The sequence below is a fragment of the Rana temporaria genome, chromosome 3 (assembly GCF_905171775.1).
Source record: "Rana temporaria chromosome 3, aRanTem1.1, whole genome shotgun sequence".
Taxonomy (NCBI): Eukaryota; Metazoa; Chordata; class Amphibia; order Anura; family Ranidae; genus Rana; species Rana temporaria.
This window is the reverse complement of record NC_053491.1, coordinates 232,150,067-232,171,853: the sequence shown is the minus strand read 5'-3', so window position 1 is coordinate 232,171,853 and position 21,787 is coordinate 232,150,067. Positions and strand designations below refer to the sequence as shown.

Here is a 21,787-nt window from a genome sequence, read left to right as displayed (position 1 = left end):
ACCCAGCACTCTGTGTATTATGTATTTCTGTGCCCAGCGCTCTGTGTATTATGTATTTCTGTGCCCAGCGCTCTGTGTATTATGTATTTCTGTGCCCAGCGCTCTGTGTATTATGTATTTCTGTGCCCAGCGCTATGTGTATTATGTATTCCTGTGCCCAGCGCTCTGTATATTATGTATTCCTGTGCCCAGCACAGTGTAGCATCTTGCCTACTGAATATGGGCCCTGGCATTTGAGGGACCTACGAGTATTCAGGAAGATGTCCTGTTATATAATGCAAGATGATATTGCCACATTTTAGTCAAGGAAGCCATGATGGTCTCTGCCAACTTAAAACTCAGTGAGAAGATGTATGTGAAAAGAAAGTTGATTAATGAGATTTGACAGCCCTGGATCTTCTCGGATACTGGTGCCAAACTGTCTAGGTGGGCACTGACCTGAGTCACCTAGGCTTGTCTTACTGTTTAATTAGATTACTGTTTATGTTGGCTGTTCCCTAGATGTGCTAATGATATCACTGTTTACAGTTTGCATTGTTTAGAATAATGTGAACAAGCTCTTATCTGATCTTGTGTGGTATATATTCTGTGTGAATTTATAGTAAAGTCAGTTCCAGTTTACACTTAAGCTAGTGTCGTCTAGTTCTTTGGTGCAATGCATAGCTATAATACCTGGTTCCTGGTTCCAGAATGGAGGAAGCTGTATCTTGGTGGGGGCACCCAGGCTTATAGCTGGATTCAGAAAGCTTTACGCCGGCGTATCAGTAGATACGCCGACGTAACTCTGAATCTACGCCGTCCTAAATTTAAGCGTATTCTGGAAACCAGATACGCTTAAATTAGACTAAGATACAAGTAAGTCTCCTACGCCGTTGTATCTTAGGGTGCAATTTTTCCGCTGGCCGCTAGGTAGCGCTTCCGCTGAGTTCGGCGTAGAATATGTAAATGACTAGATACGCCGATTCACGAACGTACATGCACATTTTTTTTTACGTCGTTTACGTATGGCTTTTACCGGCGTAAAGTTAGTCGAACAAATAGCTGGCCTAGTCAATGTTAAGTATGGCCGTCGTTCCCGCGTTGAAATTTGAAATGTTTACGTCGTTTGCGTAAGTCGTCCGTGAATGGGGCTGGACGTAATTTACGTTCACGTCGAAACCAATACGTCCTTGCGGCGTACTTTGGAGCAATGCACACTGGGATATGTACCAGGACGGCGCATGCGTAAAAAACTTCAATCACGTCGGGTCACCACCCATTTACATAAAACACGCCACCTCATCCTCATTTGAATTAGGCGCGCTTACGCCAGCCCCATTTACGCTACGCCGCCGTAACTTAGGAGGCAAGTGCTTTGTGAATACAGCACTTGCCTCTCTGACTTACGGAGACATAGCGTAAATACGATACGCTACGCCGCCGCAAAGATACACACATGTACCTGAATCTAGCTATCTGTGTTGTTCAGCCTGCAGGCTTCAATAGAAGTCATTTTACAGATTCATCTAACCTGGCTATAAAGAACGGATGAGGATGTGGACCCTGTTTTCCGCCTGGCTCCTTTGAATTTTCGCTCTATGTATGGCCAGCTTTAGACATATGTCATTAAAAGAGATGTCCTATTGAACGTATTCCCCTAGGAGAGATTCGAACTGTTGCATTTTCCCTTACTTTGCTTTTCTGTAGGAATAGTCAGCAATACAAATAGAGTATTGAATCTCTCAAATGAATCACAAATTCAGTGCATTTTGAACGCGGTTCAAGAAACATGCAGAGAAGAACAGATTTCCCACTCCGTGTTCTAGTGTGGCCCTAAATGTGCATTTTTGCTATCTCCCAAACACAAGTGTAAGCAGTCTCTAAGAATAATCATCTCACTCAGCACCTGTGATCACCCATTATCATGATGATAAACACACAGTACAGACCGTTCTGTTTGATCATCATGATAATAATGATAATCACAGGTGCTGAGTGAGCTGTGGCTGCAGATAGTGTTTGCACTATATACTACCCCAGTCAGGAGCAGTAATAGTATATAATGATTAAAAGGCCTTCAAAGAATACGATCTAGAGCCTGTGTACTGTAAATGCCTCCTTCTCTAACAAAAGTGCCACCTGAGCACTATAATCCCGCTCTGAACCCTCTGAGACACTGCCAGCTACCACTCTGCCTTCTATCTGCCGATAGTGAATGAGTGAGGCAGCTACAATATCATTGTGTCAGGGCTGCAAGCCTTGGTACTTGGTCCTCCAACTTACCTAACAGAAGTGCTATCGCTGCCACCTGCGCATTATATTCCCGCTCTGAACCCTCCGAGACACTGCTGGCTACAACCCTGCCTTCCGTCTGCCGATAATGAGTGAGGCAGCTACAGTATCACTCTGCCAGGGCTACAAGGAGTCTGCGGGGCAGCTGGGCAAATGCACCGCAGGTGCTTCCACCACTTTGCTGAAAATTAAAAAAGTACATCCTTGCTACCACCTCTTGGGCTCCTCTTGTAGAAAGGATGGGCCCAAGGACATATTTAGGGCTAACAACTATTTACTCCACATGTGCCATGTGTGTCAGGACACAGTGGTCTCCCTTTCATTGCGCGTCCTGAGTGGCTGGGCAATCTTCTGGAACCTGTGACATGTCCCAGAAGATTGCAGGGAGGAAGAGGAAGTGAGAGCTGGGTACCTGTAAAAACTAGGTACCTGCTCCCCCCCCCAAAAAAAATGACATGCTAAATGTGGCATGTCAGGGGGTCAAGGGTCCTAAAAGCTGAACTTTTGTGTGAAACTCCGCTTTAAAGTTCATGTGCGTGTAAAGGCAGGTGTCAATACTTTTGACAATACACAGTGTCTCACAAAAGTGAGTACACCCCTCACATTTTTGTAAATATTTTATTATATCTTTTCATGTGACAACACTGAAGAAATTAAACTTTGCTACAATGTAAAGTAGTGAGTGTACAGCTTGTATAACAGTGTGAATTTGCTGTACTCAACACACCATTAATGTCTAAACCACTGGCATTAAAAAAAAGTGAAAATGTCCAAATTGGGCCCAAAATGTCAATATTTTGTGTGGCAACCATTATTTTCCAGCACTGCCTTAACACTCTTGAGCATTGAATTCACCAGAGCTTCACAGGTTGCCACTGGAGTCCTCTTCCACTCCTCCATGATTACATCACAGAGCTGGTGGATGTTAGAGACCTTGCCCTCCTCCACCTTCCATTTGAGGATGCCCCACAGATTCTCAATAGGGTTTAGATCTGGAGATATGCTTGGCTAGTCCATCACCTTTACCCTCAGCTTCTTTAGTAAGTCAGTGGTCGTCTTGGAGGTGTGTTTGGGGTCGTTATGTTGGAATACTGCCCTGCGGCCCAGTCTCCAAAGGGAGGGGATCATGCTCTACTTCAGTAAGTCACAGTACATGTTGGCATTCATGTTTCCCTCAATGAATTGTAGCTCCCCAGCGCCGGCAGCACTCATGCAGCCCCAGACCATGACACTCCCACCACCATGCTTGACTGTAGGCAAGGCACATTTATCTTTGTACTCCTCACCTGGTTGCCACCACACACGCTTGACACCATCTGAACCAAATAAGGTTATCTTGGTCTCATCGAACCACAGGACATGGTTCCAGTACTCCATGTCCTTAGTTTGCTTGTCTTCAGCAAACTGTTTGAGGCCTTTCTTGTGCATCAGCTTTAGAAGAGACTTCTTTCTGGGAGGACAGCCATGCAGACCAATTATTTGATGCAGTGTGCAGTGTATGGTCTGAGCACTGACAGGCTGACCCCTCACCCCTTTAATCTCTGCAGAAATGCTGGCAGCACTCATATGTCTATTCCCCAAAGACAACCTCTGTATATGATGCTGAGCATGTGCATTCAACTTCTTTGGCGAGGACTGTTCTGAGTGGAACCTGTCCTGTTAAACCACTGTATTGTCTTGGCCATCGTGCTGCAGCTCAGTTTCAGGGTCTTGGCAATCTTTTTTATAACTTAGGCTATCTTTATGTAGAGCAACAATTTTTTTTTCAGATCCTCAGAGAGTTCTTTGCCATATTGAACTTCCAGTGACCAGTATGAGAGAGTGAGAGCGATAACACCAAATTTAACACACCTTCTCCCCATTCACCCATGAGACCTTGTAACACTTAAGGTCCATACACACGATCAGACTTTTTGGCAGCAACGGTCAGACGGGCGTGTTTTATCGGACAATCCGACCTTCTGCATCGGACAATTGTTTTCGGTTTTTCAATGGGCAAATGTTCGCTGTGAATGCTCTCAAACTTTCCGACAACAAATGTCCGATGGAGGATCATCCGATCGTGTGTACACAACTCCAAAGTTCAAACGAGCATGCTCAGAACCAATGCTAAACATCAGACAACAATAGCAGAAGTTGCCCAAAGGGTGGCGGTAAAAAGCTGAAAAACCATGTGGTTTGGTGAATGTTGGCTGAAAAGTTCTGCTGTGTGTATGCATACCAAGTTCACGGCCAGTGCCCCTTTCGGACAAAAATTCACGGAAAAGTCTGATGGAAGTCTGATTGCGTGTATGAGGCTTGAAGAATCACAGGAAGGAAAAATGGCTAATTGGACCAATTTGGACATTTTCACTTAGGGGTGTACTCACTTTTGTTGCCAGCGGTTTAGACATTAACGGCTGTGTGTTGAGTTATTTTGAGGGGACAGCAAATATACACTCACTACTTTACAGTGTAGCAAAGTGTAATTTAGTATATGGGATTTGTTTTGACTGTCATAGTATTTTATGTATTTGTTTATACAGTACAGTCCTGCAAGTTACAAAACCCTGCCAGACAGGATAATGTCTGCCTGGACAAAAAAAAAAATTGCATATTGATGTGCTCATACTTTTGCTTTCTCCTCCTGTCAGCATATTTCCAGTCAGCACATGTAAAAGCAGCACACCTCATTTGCTCATAGTCCGACTCCTGCCCCTCCCTCTCTGAATGCTGCTGTGCGTAGGATTTGAGCTCTTATCAAGTCAAATTCATTTACTCACACTAGCTTAATTTTAAATACCTTTCCTTTTTAATGAACATGTTACTGCATTCATTTGTGTTTTAATGTCTGCCTGGAGTTAAGCTTTAGGCGTTTAATGCCATACTGAAAATAAAATTCCAGTGTTTACCACAGATTCTTGAATAGATCTAAATGGTCATATACTGTATAATTTAATGCAATAGCACTTTTGAAAGAAAAAGGTACTGGGCCTGTAGCAAGAAACACATTCTGTCTGCAAAATGATCCTGCTTCTGAGCATTGTAGATACAAATGAGTACTTACATAAATGGGGCAGCCGCATGATAGTCTTACGGCCCACATTTTCACCACAGAAGGCTCAATTCATCACAAAGACATGATTGAAAGATATACACATCACTACCCTGCACTGCACCTATAAGACAGCTACAAAGATGTTCTTACTGAAGGTATAACTAAAGTCAAAACTTTATTTTTTTCTTTTGAATATAGCGGAAAGGAATTAGAATACCTGTCAGGTTTTTATCGCTTTCTGTGCCCACGCTGGTGAGATTTACTCTCTCTATTTGTCTTGTTTACCATTATCACTGAAACAGAAAGTAAAAGAAAAACCTGAATTTTAAGTTGTCCCTAGAACAGTAATTGAGGGACATCTTTGGGACACTAGTTCTGGTGACCATGGTGACAACTAGGGATGGATTTGCGCTTGTTTCCTTTATTGGCTACGATACAGGAAGTGAAGGGAAATCTCCACAATTGGACACAGATGCCAAATAAATAAATAAATAAATAAATGACAGGGGTTAGGTTCACCATTTGGCAAAAAAATATAAATGCATGTTTTTCTGTAGCTAAAAAAATGTGCATTTATTTTTTTCTAATGGAGTCTGAAGACCATTGCACCCGCTTGAAGCAGATTACGAATGCAATGCCAGGCTCCTGCAGACTCTCAGGATAGTTGTTTGCCCGTACCTCAGATAAAGGCAGAAAACTTGAGTTGAGAGCAGGAATATCAAAGAACTATGAGATGGCTCAACAGCACCCTCGCAGTTCAATGAGAACTACAAGCTGTCAGCCGCAATAGCAGACGGTACTTAGAAAATATGTGTAAAATGTGAATAGCGCTAGGTCTCCCAAATAAATCACTTATGTCATTAAAATATAAATAGTATTCTGAAAAACATACCTGCGATAGAAACAAAAAATAAACAGCAGCTGTGCACTATAACCTAGACACCAGGCACAATAACAATATAAAAATAAAGTGCAGCACTTAATGAATAGAGTGGTTAATGAAAAAGTATGCAATTGAAAATCACAAATACTAATTCAAGTGCAATAAGTGCCATCAATTGTGTATAACAAAAAATATATATAGACAGAAGTTGAGTCTCAAGAATATATAATGGTGTGGTATAAAAAAGAAGTGCGGTTCCCTGCAAAAATTCATATAAAACTAAAGTCCACGTGCAAAGTCCATAGAGAAAAGTGTGTTGAAATGAACATCAAACACCCAACGGTGTGACACCCATCACCAAAAAGCTAAAATGGAGGCTCACCAGAAGGCCAGTGACCCCCCTTACTCAGGGAGGTCATACAACGCTTGACTGGATCTATGTTCCACTGAAGGGAAGCCTGGATGTTCTCTCGAGTGACCTTTGTTGGTATATCGGAAGGCTCTCAACAGATCAGGAAGTGGTACCAAAAGACCATCAATAGACCACAATGCTGAAGTATATAAGGAACAAAGCACTCCACATAGCATGACACTGTATCAACTTCCAATTTAATAAAAAGTAATGCACTTACATCAGATTAGTAAAGTTCAGGGATATAAGTAAACAAAATCCAAACAAATCAGTACCCTTGTTAAAATGGCTAAATAGTGATCGCGCATGCGCAGTAGCGCGTGTAAATTCATTGAATAAAATTACTTATGCAGCCATTGGTGAAAAGGCATGCCCCTCACTCATAAAGAAGGAAGTTCTCACAATAGATAGAAAAGACTAGATACACAGTGCCATCTTGTGGGCCATAATGACATTGCTCTAGAGTGAGAATATGGATCAAATATATGTATATTGAACTGGAAACAAAGTAATGGACACGATTCCTCGTCATCTCCAAGGTACAACATAGACTATTCTAAACTTAACCAATTCAATAAATTGGTAAAATACATATTATATACAGAAATTGATGTTAAATCAATACAATCAATAAAATACAAAAAAAATAAAAAAAATATATAATTATTTGTGTATACAAGACATTTAAAATTCATAATATAACGACTCCGATTTAGGAGATATAAGGTACTAGGTGAATGGTGCAGTGGACATCAGCTATCGTTAATAAAACAATTGATGCCCCACTCCACATTCAAACTGTGAGGCACATAAAAGCCCAATTTATATATCCAGTTGGTTTTAGCTCTAGAGATACTTCTCTTCCTGTTGCTTCCACACCAATGGGTAACATATTTTTCCAGGGCAACAAAAGTAGTGCCTTTGGGATCCCTATTATGTTTTAAATCATACTGCTTAGAAACATGTTTGTCAAAACCCTTTTGAATGTTGGCTATTTGTTCCCTCGGTCTGATATGTAACATGTGGTACGACCCACATATTTCAAGCCACAGGGGCACCGGAGAAGGTACACAACACATTTGGTCATGCAAGAAATTAAGGACTTAATTGGATAAGTTACTCCTGTGCCTACTGAGGTAAGTTCAGTGATCCTCCTCCCCCGATGTGTATTAATTCTAAAAGCTTGGCACTTTCCAAAGATGTGGTATCCCTTTAGATCTCAAAAAAAGTGGGTCTAATGGGGGGTTAATAACATTAGGTGCCACTCTGTTTCTCAGTTTGGGTGCTCCCCTGAAGATGACCTGAGGCTGATCAGGCACTAGAGGACCAAGGACACGGTCATTCTTTATAACTGGCCAGTGTCTCTTGATTATCCTTTTACTGGCCCAATGATGGTTCGAGTAAGTGGTAAAAAAAAAGCCAAACCGAAGTGATCAGAATTGCCACCCTGATGAGGGTTATCAGTTAACAACTGCTGACGATCCCGGTTGCCAACTTCCTGTATAATACAGTCCATAACGTTTTCATTATAACCTTTGGCCAGAAACCTAGTCCTCAAAATAGATGCTTCCCTTAAGTAGTCATCCAGATGGGTAAAGTTACGTTTCAAGCGCAAAAATTGGTCTTTAGGTACAGACATTAACCAAGAGGGATGATGACAGGATTCCAACTGAATGTACCCATTCCTGTCAGTCTGTTTAAAGAAGAAAGATGGTGACGATTCTACCTTCTGAATTTAAATTTCAAATCCAGGAAATTAATATTAGTAGGACTTGCCTCATGACTAAGAGATATCCCCCTGTTGTTAACTTTAAAAAAAAACTAAGAATGAATTAACAGACTGGAGATCACCATCCCATATGAAAAGGACATCGTCAATTAACCTTTTCCATAAGATTAACTCTGGACGTCTATTACAAAGAACAATATCCTCTTCCCACTGTAAAATAATGAGGTTGGACATGCTTTGAGCAAATTTTGCTCCAAAAGAGAGGATATTGTTCTTTGTAACAGACGTCCAGAGTTAATCTTATGGAAAAGGTTCATCGACTATGTCCTTTTAAAGAACCTTTATAAGCTCTTTACCTAGTTCAGAGATGCGGTGTGTCAGACTGACACACCACACTAACGATTAGCGGCTTATCCTGCTGGACGTCATATGACGCCCAGTCAGGATAATGAAACCACTTTCCGGCTGTCATTTAGCTATATTACAGGCGGGAAGTGGTTAAGTATAACCCTAAATCGGTTGTAAACCTCTGAGATGAAAAAATGAACAAAACATATCCTCAATTCATAGCATGTAGTGTGCATGCTGTCTGCTCTTTCCTCCTTCTTGCATGAGTCACTTCTGAGGCCCCATACACACGATAGAATTTATCCGCAGATACGGTTCAGCGGACCGTATCCGCGGATAAATCCTCTCTAAGATTTCAGAGGATTTCAATGCGATGGCGTGTACACACCATCGCATTGAAATCCGCGCTGAAATCCTCTGCCGATGACGTGTCGCGCCGTCGCCGCTATTATGACGCGGCGACGGGCGCGACGCTGTCATATAAGGAATTCCACGCATGCGTCTATTCATTACGGCGCGTGCAGGGAATCCCTTTGGACGGATGGATCCGGTAAGTCTGTACAGACGAGCGGATCCATCCGTTGGAATGGATTCCAGCAGATAGATATTCTGTGCATGTCGACAAATATTTATCTGCTGGAAATCCATTCCAGGGGAGATTTATCTGCGGATAAATATCCGTTGGCGTGTACACACCATAGGATCTATCCGCAGAAACCCATTTGATGGGATTTATCTGCGGATAGATTCTATGGTGTGTATGGGGCCTGACAGTTTTTCCAGACAATTCTTAGAGAAGGAGTGTTCATTCCCTCCACTCAGGTCTCAGATTACACTCATCTCTGTGTTGTGCAGTGTGTAACATCAGATCCATGCCCCTGCTTCGTGAAAGATGAGAAATAACATTGAATATGTGTACTTTGGAAGACTGTAGAGAAGAGAGGGCTGCAGATAAACAGGTGCAGCTTTTTATGGAAGGATTTCATTCATTACTATGTATCACCTGAGGGTAGTCACTTTAGTGTGCTTATGTAAGGGTTTATTAAAACTTTAACAATAAACTTTTCTTTAAATAATTTTGTTATATCTGGGGGGGCGTGGCTACCGCACAATTGCATGGACGGCTGACCTGAGAGCTCCGCTCCAGTGAAGGGAAACCGAGCATACCGAGGCACCGTAGGTTACTCCTAACAGCACCTACGCTTTGCTGTCATCCCGCCCGACTACCAGAGATGACTAAAAAGAGAAATCCTGCCGTCCAGCCAACGAAATTAGAGGATTTCTTCTCCACTAAAAGCAGCGGGGCTTCCCAAGATTGCGCCGGCGGCTGCTCTCCGGCCTCCACAGGCGGCTCCTCTGCCACTACGCTGAGCCCTGGATCTAGAGACGGCTCCCATCGACCCCTCTCTCATGCAGTCCGGTGAAATCGAACCCCTGCTTGTCAAATGAACTTCTCAGCTCTAAGGTGAGTGCACACCAGGGCTCTATGGATGATACGAGGGAGCTGGCAGATACTATCAACACCTTCCCCACAGCTAATCAGCCCTTGTCTGACACCACTCTGAAAGACATGTTGATCTCTCTGCGCAGCTCCCTGCACTCAGACATGATCGAGTGCATGAGGAATTTTAAGGCAGAGGTGGGGGAATTGGGAGGCAGAATTGATCATGTGGAGAAGAAAATGGGTGAATATTCATCCTCATACAATTCTCTGGTGGACTCTCACAATGATCAGTCTGATGAAGTCGCATGGCTCAAAGCTAAAGTCGCAGATCTCGAGGACAGGTCACGTAGGAATAACATCAAACTACGTGGCATTCCTGAATCCGTCCTGCCTGCCCAACTTCATCAATATGCCCGGGAACTTATGGGGACTTTCCTTCCCTTGACACCTGAATCAGAGATAGTAATTGATAGAATTCATCGGCTCCCTAAGCCTGCACATCTCCCGGAAAATATCCCTAGAGATGTGCTGATGAGGGTACATTTCTATCATGTGAAAGAACAGTTCACATTGGCGTTCCGTAAAAACTCGCAATCACCTGACCGATACTCTGCTCTTCAGGTTTTCGCGGATCTCCCTCAGTACACTATGCAGAAACGCAATGCCCTCCTGCCCGTCACTAAAGCACTTCGCAACCACAGCAAAGTTTACAGGTGGGGGGTACCCGGCCAAATTTACAATTACAAGAGATGGTGTAACCTCTGCGATCTCAAGCCTAGAGGAAGGCCTGGCGCTCTTGCGTAAGTGGGATATCTTACCGGATCAACCTGAGGACAGGCCAGCTCCCTCTTCCAAAATTCCGGCCCAGGATGATTGGCAGGTAGTGTCGCACAAACGCAACAACAAGAAGGAATCACTGCCTTGGTAACTATAAACTATCTGATCAATACGTTTCCTGACTCACTCTGGAGCTCCTAACCCACGTATTTTTCCCCCCCTTGAGAAATGCGCAGAAACTCTGCCATCAGATTCCGAACAGAATCTACCTTTTTATGCCTTCAGTTTTTTGTTCGTTTTTTTACTTTTCTTTTTTCAGTTCCTTCAGTTATTACTCTTCTCCCCATTCTGTCTGCAATGGATAATGTATCACCTGCTTCGAAGATGTCCTGCTCATCATCTTCACCCACTGCCTGGACCTCATGGACTCACGGAAGTCGCCAGGGGCTTTGCGAGGTACTGTTTCTTCTTTTTACACTTTATGACCCATGGCTCTCACGGTGACCTCTTTTAATGTCCGTGGCCTGAACCACCCGGCCAAGCGTGCTTCGGTCTGGAAAGAGGCCCTTAAATTGCATTCTGACTTTCTGTGCTTGCAAGAAACGCACTGGGCAGCCTCGAGTGCACCCTCCTTTCATCATAACAAATTTCCGCACATATTTCAGGCCTCCGCTCCCACAAAAACAGAAGGGAGTCCTCATTGCTGTCAAGGATTCTGTGAATTTCTCCCTCCAAGAGACAGTTACCGATCCGGACGGCAGATTCCTGGTTTTAGTGGGTATATTCAATAACCTCCTATACACCATAGTTAATATCTATGCGCCCAATACGCACCAGCTTCGCTTCTTGAGGAGACTTTTCTGCAAAATCAACAAAGTTAAAAAAGGCGCTCTAATAATGTGCGGAGACTACAATCTGACAGTTGACTTTGCGATGGATACCACCTCCAAGTCAAAACGTCCCCACCAGGGCTTTCAGCCCTTACTCCATGCTCAAGAAATGTTTGATGCCTGGAGGTGCCAACATTCTAACGAAAGAGACTACTCCTTCCACTGCTCTAGGCATAACTCATACTCTCGTATTGATCTGATCTAGGTTGATAAACACCTGCTGCAGAGGGTTTCCTCATCCACCATCCATGATATCACGTGGTCAGACCACGCTCCAGTGTCTGTTGTGGTGGAGGGGAGAAACCCAGTGGCTCCATCCTATATTTGGAGGGCCAATTCCCATTTGTTCCAACAGCCCCTTGAGGTGTCTGCTTTGACCGCCCACCTGAAGGAATACTTCTCTTTGAACTCTGACTCTGTCTCTAATCCATTCAATGTTTGGTGTGCCCATAAGGCCTATATTAGAGGTATTCTACTCCAAATGTGTGCTTCTACTTCCCCAGATTTTATATATTTTTTGAACACTACCCATCCCTTTGAAACGTAGCCACCTCAACGCTTTAAATCACACTCTGAGAAGCTACATCTGGGGCCTAAAACGCCCAAGATGTGCTAAATCCCTTTAAATTAAACACAGGTCGTTGGGGGGGGCATGGGCCTGGTCAACATTAAGGACTACTATCGGGCAGCCATACTTGCCCAACTCAAGCAATGGTTTTCTCCATCCCCCGATGTCTTTTGTTGTGGCATCGAGCAGGCCCTTAGCCCAACCACGGACCTGCGCACTCTCTTGCTCCTTGATGTGTGGAAGCCCGTTCCCTTGCGCTGACTTCCACTGACTCTTCAGGCTTCCCTGCTGGCCTGGAGGGAGCTGTGTAAGTTGGCATCTAACTCTTCCGATACTGTGGCCATCCCTATCCCCATTGAGATCCTGACGCATGCTATCCCACACACCACTAACTCTAATTGGGTTACTAGTGGCATCTTATGGATTGACGATTTGTATTGTAATGACATGCTCAAACCATTTGAATCACTTGTAGCAGAATTTAATTTACCGCTTGCAGATCATTTTAAGTACATTCAGGCCTCCCACTTTTTTAAATCAATTAAAGTCCAGGCACATACTCGTCCAGGACAATATCTGGAGATTCTACACCAAAGCGCTCACATCCCTTAAGGGGATCTTCCTCTTTTACAACCCTTTCCAACATAAATTAACTTTTGATGTAGCTTCTCCCTTTCACAAGTGGGAATTGGACTTGGGTAAGACATTTACGCTGTCTCAATGGAAATATGCTTTTAAAATTATGTATAAAGCTTCCAGATGTGTGAACCACTGGGAACTTTCTCAAAAGATAGCCCAGAGGTGGTACTTAACACCGTACCGAGTATCAAAATTCTCTCCCTCTGTCTCTCCACTGTGTTGAAGAGAATGTGGTTCTGTAGGCAATATTTACCATGTCTTCTGGCTGTGTAAACACCTTACAAGCTTCTGCAGAAGTGTGTTCAACTGCATATCACGCATCACAGGAATCCTGACGCCACCCACTCCTGAACTAGCGTTATTGATCCTAGGGATTGAAGGATTTCCCCCAGGTCTCCGTATCATAGTTACCCATATTTTGCTGGCTGCCAGATCGCTAATAGCTAGAGGATGGAAGTCTAAAAAGGTCCCTAACATTTCGGAAGTCCTTGAGATAACACAAACTAACTACACCTTTGAAGCTTTACTAGCAAGTAGGGAAGGCAGGAGAGCTCAGTTTGATAAGCAGTGGAGGCCCTGGGCAGAGTGGTTTAACTCTAAATGATATCAGAACGTCTTCGCATATATGTATCTCATGATAGCAGTAATGTGTTGAGAGCAATCTTATCTGTTTGACCTGTTTAACAAGTTCCTCATTATTATCCATCCCTTACCCTTCCCTTCCCACTTTCTCTCCCTTCCCTCCCCTTTCACTCCCCTCTCCTTACCCCTTAATTAATATTTATTTTTTCCCGAGCTATACTGCTCCGCCCACTGGTATTAGGACGACTACTTTTGTTGCTACACGTATTGTATCTCTGGGATATTTGCAGTTGTTATATTGTACTTTTCCCCCTTTATACTCTTGTACTTATGGTATTATTTGTGCTTTGTACTTTGTTTTGTATCTTGAAAACTTTTCAATAAAAACAAACAATTTAAAGGAAATAATTTTGTTATATCTGATTACAAACAATTAGGCTCCAACCTGTTTCGTCCAAAGGACCTGGTCATGGAAACCTTTGGACGAAACATGTCAGAAGGAGCTTGAGCACGCACTAGTTATCCATCTTGTCAAAATTCCTCTTAAGGAGTGCTTTAAAATTAAAGTAGTTTTAAATGGTACATCTCTATGTGGGGCCATTTGTCTTATTTTCTGCAATGTTTTAAACTAATGAAATTAGGAATAGTCTGTGGAGATGGCAGGTCTAAGGACGATCTTTAAATATCAAAATTGCTTGAGGCATTTTCTAAAACAAAAGTCATTCACCTCTAGTGAGTTATAGATGGAAACACTGTTCTAGGGGGAACATTTCAGGCCTTTGGAATGATCTTCATTCTGTGGTGCTTTAAGATATAAAAAAAAAGCAGAGCACTTGAAAAATTCTTTATTTGTATATTTTTGTACTTGTTTCAAACAGCATCCGTTTTGTTTTTTTGCCAATTTTCTTTGTGTGTTTTTCTTTTAGTATAGAACCAACTATTTTGTTCTAATTTTGTTATACCTGCGCAAAAAATACTCCTGCAAGAAATCCACTAAGCTTGCGAGTTCCTGTGCAGTCAGCTTCTGCTACACTGAAATCTTTAACACTATTATCAGCCCTACCCAATTCACCTCTTTGACCGGGTACACACGAGAGGATTTATCCGCGGAAACGGTCCGGGGGACCGTTTCCGCGGATAAATCCTCTGGCGGATTTTGATCTCATGGTTGTACTAACCATGAGATCAAAATCCCCGCGGAATTCCGTCCGCGGTGACGTGTCGCGCCGTCGCCGCGATAATGACGCAGCGACGTGCGCGACGCTGTGATATATGGACTTCCACGCATGCGTCAAATCATTACGGCGCATGCGGGGGATGGATTCGGATGGATTGATCCGGTGAGTCTGTACAGACCAGCGGATCAATCCGTTGGACTGGATTCCAGCGGATCGATTTCTTAGCATGTCAAAAAATTTTGATCCGCTGGAAATCCATCCCCGGGGACAAAAATCCGCGGAAACAGATCCGCTGGATCGTACACACCAGGGGATCTATCTGCTGGAACCGGTCCGCGGATCAATTCCAGCGGATCGATCCTCTCGTGTGTACGGGGCCTTTGAATTACAGAACACCTCCTCCATATGTTAGGGAGATGAGGAGAGAGGGAGCTGTTCTGAAGTCATCACAAAAGTACAAACAAAACAGCGGGTGACAAGGACTTTAAAGGCCCATAAATTAGAAGAGAGCCATGTAAAATCAACAAAGCTCAAATAGAAAGGTTATACACAGGCTGGAAACTCTTAAACATCATATATTGCTTGCAGAGACATTGTTGTGTATATACCTGTGGCACAACGTATGTTCTAACTTATTCATCCCACATATAGCGGAAATATTGCCCACATGTGCCCAACGTATTATGAGACTTGTTCTTCCTCAGGGTCAATACAATGGACCTTCATATTGAAAATAAAAAATATAGTCAAATATATTTACAGAAGGAAAGAAAATGTTGATGCCTCACTACACTCAATATAGTTATCAAACAAAACCAAAGAAATTTCCCAGCTCAACCTACCGAACAGCCTGCAACCAACCAAATTGTCTAACAGTAAAACAGGGGTTTATCTGTCTAGATCTTTATAGAACCAAGTTTATGGACTACTCATTTATTTAGAAATGACAGCGCTCCTGTCTGTGCGGCTGCAATTAAATCCGCCCCCCTCCCCCTGTGGTCCCTGGGTGCAGATGGTTTAAAGGGGAGGCACCACTTGTCCCCGCTATTAAGGCATTAACGGCACCCGCAGCTTCTCTCTAGGCTGACTGCTACCTGTGTAACAGAGCCAAAGAAGCTCCCACTAGGCTCCTTCCTAAGCTCTACCATTTAAGCCCCTCCCACTGTTAATGCCATGCGTGCCACATTACTACTCTCCTTAGGGCACCCAAAGGCACCGTAGGTCTTTTACAATTCTATAATGTTCCTATAGTTTCAAGTCTCACCTCTGCAGCAGATTATTAAGGGTGTCGCTGGAAACAAAGAAGAGCGCACAGAAGCAAGCCTTGGCTCACTTTTTTCCAGTGGCCCCCCTCCTAATCTGCTTTGGAAGTGAAGCTTGAAAGTGCTTAAACCTCACCTATACAGTGGTTGTATAGGTCTTCTCTCTCAGGTGGGGGGTGCCAAACTGAGTCTTTGCCCCGGGTGAATAAATGTTTTGCCTCTGTCTCTGACTCACCAGGTTAAGCAAATAGAGATTGCAATACTGTTAAGAGTACAAAGATGAATATTCTGCACACAGCTATATTCCAATATCAAAAAGGAAAATACCAGACTGATTAGTGGAAAGTGAACCTAATATATTGGTACGGGTTTAAGTAAATGGTAAGTTTATAAATGAGCAAATAGAGTTCAGTTTATCACATACTGTATCACATGACCATATGACCACTAGACTGTAGCAGTTTGGTGAGGAGTTCTATATAGTTGAATTGATCTATACCTAGTAACCTACAAATCAGCATAGAACAATGGCATAGATAACATTAGCTGCAATGGTAAATGGTGCTGTAATAACTTCCCTTACAACCAGTGTAGTATACTCCAGGAGTGCACTCTAGGAATTACTATTTTAAACCCCAATTCTGGCTACAGGGGTACCAGAATTGCAAATGAAAGTAGCAAATTAAATCCTTGTAGAGCAGCTATCAAGAGCGAAAGTAATGTGCCATATTTTATAAAAGAGAGGAAAAAGGAATCACACATACAAAATATGGTGGTTTGCATACAAAAATGCCCTAGACATACTCTCAACCCTCATTGGGATAGCATTAGAGATGTGCACAATGGAAAATTTTGCTTAGTTTTGTTTCAGATTTGTTTGTTAAGTCAATAATTTAATTTAGTCACATTCGTTATGTTAGATTCATTCATTTTCAGAATTTGTTTTGTATATTCGGACTCATTTAGTATATAACCATTATTTTCTAATTAAATTCAAATTAGAAAATACAGTTATGTACACACGTTTGGAATTTCCACTGGAAAAAGTCAGACGGAATTTTTTCATTGGATATTCCGGTCGTGTGTGTGCCCCATCTGAGTTTTTCCATCGGAAATTCCGTTCGTCTGTATGGAACTCTGACGGAGAAAAAAAAAAGGATGCTCCGAATCAAGTCGACGAATGCTCGGAACTATTGAACTTCATTTTTTTCGGCTCGTCATAGTATTGTAAGTCACCGCGTTTTGGACGGTCGGAATTTGGTGTGACAGTGTGTATGCAAGACAGCTTGAACGGAATTCCGTCAGAAATATCTGTCAGAGTTTATCCCGACGGGAATTACAATCCTGTGTACAAGGCATAAGGTGTAAAAGTGAAATAAGATGATGAATCCTACTAAGGCTGCTTTATAGAATATAACAGAAAATAATAGAATAGAAAATAGTAAAATAGAAAATAAAGAAATAGAATAAAATAGAATAGAATAAAAAATATTATATATTTTTTTGTTTATTCTATTCTATTATTTTATTTTCTATCATATGCCTTTATTCCATTCTATTTAAATGATATTATATTCTGTTTTATTGTATTCTAATCTTTTCTATTCTATTCTACTTTCAATTTTATTCTATTATTTTATATTTTAGTCTATTCTATGCTATTTTATTCTGTTTTATTCCATTATATTCTTTTCTATTCTACTGTATACTTTTATTTACTATTCAATTCTGTTCTATTCTTGTATTTTATATTCTATTCCATTAATTTCCCTTTTTTTTGTATTCTATTCTTGTAATATTTTCTATTATCTATGAAGAAGCCTAAGTATGAATCATGATCTTATTTTACTTTTATACCTTACTGTATTTATTGCAATATGTTTCCATTTCAAATTCAAATTAATTTTCAAATTCAAATTCATTTTCTAATTCAAATTAATTTTTTTATTTAAATTCATTTTCAGATTCGAATAATTTGTTTCGTAAAATTTATTTTGGATTTATTGAAATTCACTGTTATGATTAGAAAATTGGGCTTAATCCAAATCTCCAAACAATGAAAATTTTATCCAAATTTCCCTTTATAACAAAACAAATCACAGATATCTAGATAGCATGAACATCTACAAAATGGTTATCTCCATAATACAGTGCAAATGATAGATTAAATAACAAGTAGTGGAGGAGTCATCCCTAAGACAGTGGGATCTCAGTTTATTCTGACAAACTGGACCTTTGCCCTATTTTTTCAGCCGACTAGCGTTGGGGCCACAGTGTCTTAATTTTGCTCTCTCTTTTATAGACAGGCACCTGGCTACACCAGTCTTTTTCAAAATGTCAGATATAAGGTTTCAATGTAAATTCCAAACCCTTCTACTGCAACAACAGGAAAGTGCTGAAAGAGGTAGTGTAGAAATTGTGTATCATGACAAAATTGATAATACATTTACACGTTAACTCTATAATCCTAATACAATTTTGTTAAACTGTGGGGGAAGGGAGGGGGTGTTGCAGAACCACAAACAGATGTCAGTTTTTAGCCGACGAGATACCCTGGGGTTACATCTCGAGGAACACTGCATTAGGATTAGGTATTAAACCCAAAAACAAAAATTTCATATATTGCAGCCTACCAATCCTAATGCCGCATACACACCATCACTTTATGTGATGAAAAAAAACGACATGTTCTGTGAAGTAAAAAACGACGTTTTTGAAACTTCAATTTTCAAAGACGAAGTTGCCTACACACCATCGTTTTTCTCACAATGTTCTAGCAAAGCGAGGTTACGTTCACCACGTTTTTCCATTGAAGCTCGCTTCATAACTAGCTTCTGGGCATGCGCGGGTGTAAAAACGCTGTTTTAAACAACGTTTTTTGCTAATCACAGTCAATTTCTGTGAAGTTAAAATTGACGTTTTGAAAACGACACATAAAATTGAAGCATGCTTCAATTTTTTTTTGTCGTTTTTCAGAAGACATAAAACAACGTTTTCCCCCACAAACGGTCATTTAAAGTGACGTTTTTAAAAACGTCATTTTTTTTCATCACATAAAGTGATGGTGTGTACGCGGCATTAGATGTGGTGGCTACTAGTAACGGACTTGTATTAGAGTGCCTAAATTCTGGATCAGAAAGAAACTCTTCAGGGACACAAACTATATACATCCGGTATATATACTCTTCTACTCTTCCGCCTCCAGCACAGACTTGCTTGTAAAAATACAACTCCCAGACCAGCTAGCACTGATAGGATGGTCTGACAAGAGCGTAATCAGACCATAGCAATTGCCCTTTGCAGGCAGGGACTGTGGACCCCTTTAGCGATGTAGCAAAAATAGAGGTCTTTGGTTCTAGCTGTCCTCTTCCTGTGGCTACTGCTCCCAGTAATGACTCTTCAGGCACTGCCAGTCCCTCTGGCTGCAGCTGGCCCTTTCACTAGTCCTCCTGGCTACTTCTACACAGTCCTCCCAGACTGATTCTGCATCCATCCAAGACTGCTTGCACCCAATCCCTTCAGGCATGCCTCTCAGTCCTCTGACTGCAACACTCACCAGCCCTCTTGGCTGGCTTCCTCCTTGGAGCTTTGCCTGGCAGTGTCCTGCTGTCCTCTCCTTGCTCCCATGCCTCTTCATCAGGATCCCTCTGTGTGTCATAAGAAGGGTCCCTTCTGCACCCGAACCCAGGCCTGAGTTTACCCAGAATGGAGTCACGAGAGAACCCTACCAAACTTGCGTGTGGGGTGACGTTGTTAAAACCAGTGATGCAGTGTCTCTCGCAAGTTAGGTAGGGGTCTCTTGTGACTCCATTCACAATTTTTTGCCCTTTTCCTATTTAGGGTTTTTTCCCCACTTTCTTTAACCACTTAAAGACTGCCTCCTGCAGATATACGTCGGCAGAATGTTAAGGCTGGGCACAAGCAAGTACCTGTACGTCCTCTTTAAGTGCCCAGCTGTGGGTCGCGGGCGCGCACCCGCGGCACGCGCCCACGATCCGGTTCCGAAGCTCTGTGGCCGCGGGACCCGCGGACCCGATCGCCGCTGGAGTCCCGCGATGGGTCTCCGGAGCTGAAGAACGGGGAGAGCTGTGTGTAAACACAGCTTCCCCGTTCTTCACTGCGGCGCTGTCATCGATCGTGTGTTCCATGTTATAGGGAAACACGATCAATGACGTCACACGTCCAGCCCCGCCCCCTACAGTTAGAAACACAGATGAGGTCACACTTAACCCCTTCAGCGTCCCCTAGTGGTTAACTCCCAAACTGCAATTGTCATTTTCACAGTAAACAATGCATTTTTAATGCATTTTTTGCTGTGAAAAAGACAATGGTCCCAAAAATGTGTCAAAATTGTCCGATGTGTCCGCCATAATGTCGCAGTCACGAAAAAAATTGCTGATCGCCGCCATTAGTAGTAAAAAAATAAAATAATAAAAATGCAATAAAACTATCCCCTATTTTGTAAACACTATAAATTGTGCGCAAACCAAAACGCTAAACACTTATTGCGATTTTTTTTACCAAAAATAGGTAGAAGAATGCGTATCGGCCTAAACTGAGGAAAAAAAAACGTTTTTTATATATATTTTGGGGGATATTTATTATAGCAAAAAGTAAAAAATATTGCATTTTTTTCAAAATTGTCGCTCTATTTTTGTTTATAGCGCAAAAAATAAAAACCGCAGAGGTGATCAAATACCACCAAAAGAAAGTTCTATTTGTGGGAAAAAAAAGACGCCAATGTTGTTTGGGAGCCACTTCACACGACTGCGCAATTGTCAGTTAAAGAGACGCAGTGCCGAATCGAAAAAACTGGCCAGGTCCTTTACCTGCCTAAAGGTCCGGGTCTTAAGTGGTTAACACCCATATATTTTCCATTATTTATTTTTATCTTTTCTTTTTTTCACACTTTTTACACATTTATTATTTTCACACACCATTTACCACACAATCATATTTTCCAGATTGATGCAGATCATTTGAGACCATATCATCCATCCTCTTGGGGATTTCTCTGTGATAACCTGATCTGCCACTTGGCGGACCCCTTGATCTAGTCTGGGTTTTCCCTGCCCCAGCTTTGGGCCAGACACTTGCTGAGAACCTCCTCTTCCAATCCCTTCATCCTCATATAAACCGGCATATTTCTCGAGCTGACCTGTAAGTATCAGCTCATTAGAATATTTTTTAAAGGGAAAAATAATTTGGCCAGAATTTTCAGAAATCTTTCCCTCCCTTAATTTTTACGAAGGGTATACTGTATTTAAATATTCAACTTTTGCATCCATACTCCTGATGAGTGAACGTGATTCACGAATTTCCCAATGTGATGCCAAAACAGTTTCGCTTCTTATCAAGCTGGTGCTCAAATTGTTTTTAAAGGACGCAAACAAACTGAAAAATTCAGAAAAAAAAACATAAATTTCAGCTTCACTGTGCCCATCAAAAGCAGCCACTGTTCCATTAAACCAGTGCTTCTCAATTATTTTCTGCCATGCCCCCCCTAGGAAGAAGAAAACATTTTGTGCCCCCCCTAGGAAGAAGAAAACATTTTGCGCCCCCCGCGCGACTGTAAATAGTATCATTCGTCTATAAAATTGTTATAAGTACACCTCTGCATAACACCGTATCCTTATTAACGTATAAGAGAATAAATAGTAAGCACACCGGTCTTTCCTCGTCTCCCACCGTAGTCACAGTGAAGCCAAGCGCTACATACGCCTCGTCATATTTCCTCGTCTTAGCCTTCGGGAGACTTTCTGTTATC

General features: G+C 42.0%; 1 protein-coding gene across 2 annotated transcripts in view; it reads left to right on the top strand.

Moving 5' to 3' along the window:
* PRR7 (proline rich 7, synaptic) overlaps positions 1-21,787 on the top strand; it is a 106,719-nt gene that overhangs the window by 22,879 nt on the left and 62,053 nt on the right. The window lies entirely within an intron of this gene.